Consider the following 2,987-nt stretch of genomic DNA (forward strand, 5'->3'; position numbering starts at 1 on the left):
AATACCAATAGATCAATAAAGCATACCAATGAATCAATAGCTAATCTCGTGATGTCGTAACAACTTGAAGTATATCCATGGTACAACCATCTCCAACCACATTCTATTTTCATTGTACTTTAGAGTGAAAATAGAATTTAAAATGATATATATTCAAATTCAATCATACTCTATTTTACATTCTACTTTTACACCAAAAATATTCTCTTTCTCATTTTTTAAAAATTTCATATGTATCTTTTTTTATTTAAAAGGTTTTTACAAATTTGAATAATTTTTTTTAATAATATAATATAAATATATTAATATACATGCGAGTTATGAATAGTAGCTTTAGGATCTCTCACAATTTGGCCACACCTTTTATGTTTTTCACAGTTCAACCACAATATTTTCTGCACCTCCGTAATCTGGTCCTTCGTCTACCCTTCAATCGATTTAGATCCTTATGGTAGCCTTCCCTTCGATTTCTTCTAATCGTCTCTTTACACATTCCTTTGTAATTGCCACCTACTTTGTTCCATTGTCTTCAAGTGTGTTTCTAGAGCCGATCCCATCATCTTTCCTTTCTACTCTACCGCTTTCCCCTCCTTTTGTTTTTCGTTTTTATTTCACCCTCTCCCTAATGTTATTTGCTTGGTGGAGAATCGGAGGGTTCTAAATGTAGCGAGTGTTTGTGACAGTGTTGACCACCAACGACCTAGCCAGAGACGTCGTAGAGTTTTACTTATCCCGGCCACCTAAGCATACCAAAGAACAAGGAAGTAGCAACTTGGCCCAAGCAACGACGGAGAGCAAAGACGTCGATCGGAGTTTCATCGCGTCATCATCTTCCCATCAATCTGCAACCATCTCCAGTTAAAAGTTACGAACTGGTCCGAACCTCACACAAAACCTGATGTTTAGACATGAAACTTGATGTTTTTTGTGTCAAATACACTCCTGATGTTTGGACTTTATATGTATGTTTTTCGGGTTTTGGGTTTGTAATTAATTTGTTTTCATACTTAGATTACCGGAAATCAATGTTTATAATAACCTAAAATTTTGAAAAACCTCTACGTACTTATTTGTTGATTTAAAAGCATCATGGCTTTTTGGTCTTCTATCCTTAAGATCCTTGGAACTTGGATGATTTTGTTATTAGGGTTACATATGCTCTTTATTCATTCCATTGTTAACCTATGTCATACTTTTCATTCAGTAGTATCGATATTGTTATGAGTTTCAAAGGATGGTATAGGATTAATTCATTACAAAATTTCACAAGAATTTACTAAGATATGATGTTGTATATTCATATGGTATATACATAATTTATGAGATCAATTCTTTATGTATTTCTAGCGATGAGGAAGCAAAAATGAAGATTTATTCAATTTCCTCCTAATGTTGTTATACATTTACATCCATGTGTGTGAAGAGGACTCATATAAGATCAAAGGTAGGTGGATGGCAATAGCTGCATTTTTTCAGTCAAATATAGTACAAACTTCATAATGTTTTCTTTTTCCTTGTCTAAGATCTAGCTGACGACGTTCTTTGGGTGGTGTCTGATTCTTATCTTGATGCTAAGAAAAAAGACTATTGATGTTGAGAAGAAAGACAATCAAGGTATCACATATCATCTGGTTTTCTTAGTAATGTTATAATTATGGATCTTTGTACATGATACTTAAATATTAAAAAATCATGGAATTTTCCTTTCTATATGACAGGGGAACCTTTTCATGATAGGAAGGTTGTCCCATATGATCGAAAATACCATGAGGAATGGACCATAATCAATGCTCAAGAATATGAAAAGTCTCGTCCTCACAACTTTTATTTTTACATACTAGAGATGTTTAGTCCACCACCACCATGTGCTTTCTCTACGTGTCAGAGCACATATTGTGATGGATGTGTAAGAAGGTACTACATATTTAATCTATTTGTGGTATTCATTTTCCTTATCTCAATTTTTTTTAAATGTATTGTGTGTATACCAATACGGAAATTGAATAGTTAATGATTGATGAGCATATTTGCAGGTAACACTATGTTGGAATGTGAAAAATTGTATGATACAACCGAGTATTAGTGATCATGTATCACCAGTCTTGTGGTTATGATGAACAAATTGTAAGTTCGAATGGTAGCAACCAAGTTTTTTGCTTCAATTCTAAGTCAACATCATCAATTTTTTGAAATCTTTTTAAAAATAAAAAGCAACTCCATAAAGTTACTTTTATATAGTGTTCTCACAAAGATTTTAGTAATTGTTTTTTTATTTGTTAATATATATTTTGTAGCATTTGTTGTATATGGGTAAAAGTTGATCATTTTTACAACAAACACTTATCAACAAAGTCCAATTGAAACAAAACCCAATAATATATATATATATATATATATATATATATATATATATATATATATATATATATATATATATATATATATATATATATATATATATATATATATATATATATAACCAAATATATAATCCGGATAAAATTGTTCAATTAAATAAATAATTTCATTCAGAACATATTAAAATAAATATACACACCATTTTAATATGTTTGTGTAATTTGAAATTTTGTTAAATATGTCATCGAGTTATAAATTATGAAAGAAGTTAAAATTATAAATATATTTAAAATAGTTATCACATTTAAAAAATAAATATGATTAAATAAATTAAAACACATGAAGACAAAATTAAAATAAGTTAAATAAACCAAAATAAAATAAAATTTGAATGATCATGAAAAGTCGAACAATAAGAGATTTATTTTTTCGAATTTAACATCAGATTTATTTATTTTTTTCTGAAAAATATTTTGGGTTTTCTCTTTTTCCTGATTTAGCTACTTAAGCACATTTATTAGAAATCTTTCTGTTTTAGATTTTTTTCCAGAAAAACCAACGACCTTTTTTTTTTTTTTTTTTTTTAAATCCCTCAATATTTTTTTTCCAGAAAAAATGTTTATTCACAC

At 29.0% G+C, this 2,987-nt stretch overlaps 1 long non-coding RNA gene across 1 annotated transcript; it reads left to right on the forward strand.

Annotated features, from left to right (window-relative positions):
• Positions 1–326: 326 nt before the first annotated feature.
• Positions 327–2,195, forward strand: LOC122195893 (uncharacterized). Its single transcript, XR_006186915.1, has 5 exons — positions 327–875; positions 1,348–1,444; positions 1,524–1,614; positions 1,719–1,914; positions 2,034–2,195. It is a non-coding gene; the product is annotated as an uncharacterized LOC122195893 (long non-coding RNA).
• The last annotated feature ends 792 nt before the right edge of the window (positions 2,196–2,987 follow it).

The sequence above is a fragment of the Lactuca sativa genome, chromosome 1, assembly GCF_002870075.4.
Source record: "Lactuca sativa cultivar Salinas chromosome 1, Lsat_Salinas_v11, whole genome shotgun sequence".
In the NCBI taxonomy this organism is placed as follows: domain Eukaryota; kingdom Viridiplantae; phylum Streptophyta; class Magnoliopsida; order Asterales; family Asteraceae; genus Lactuca; species Lactuca sativa.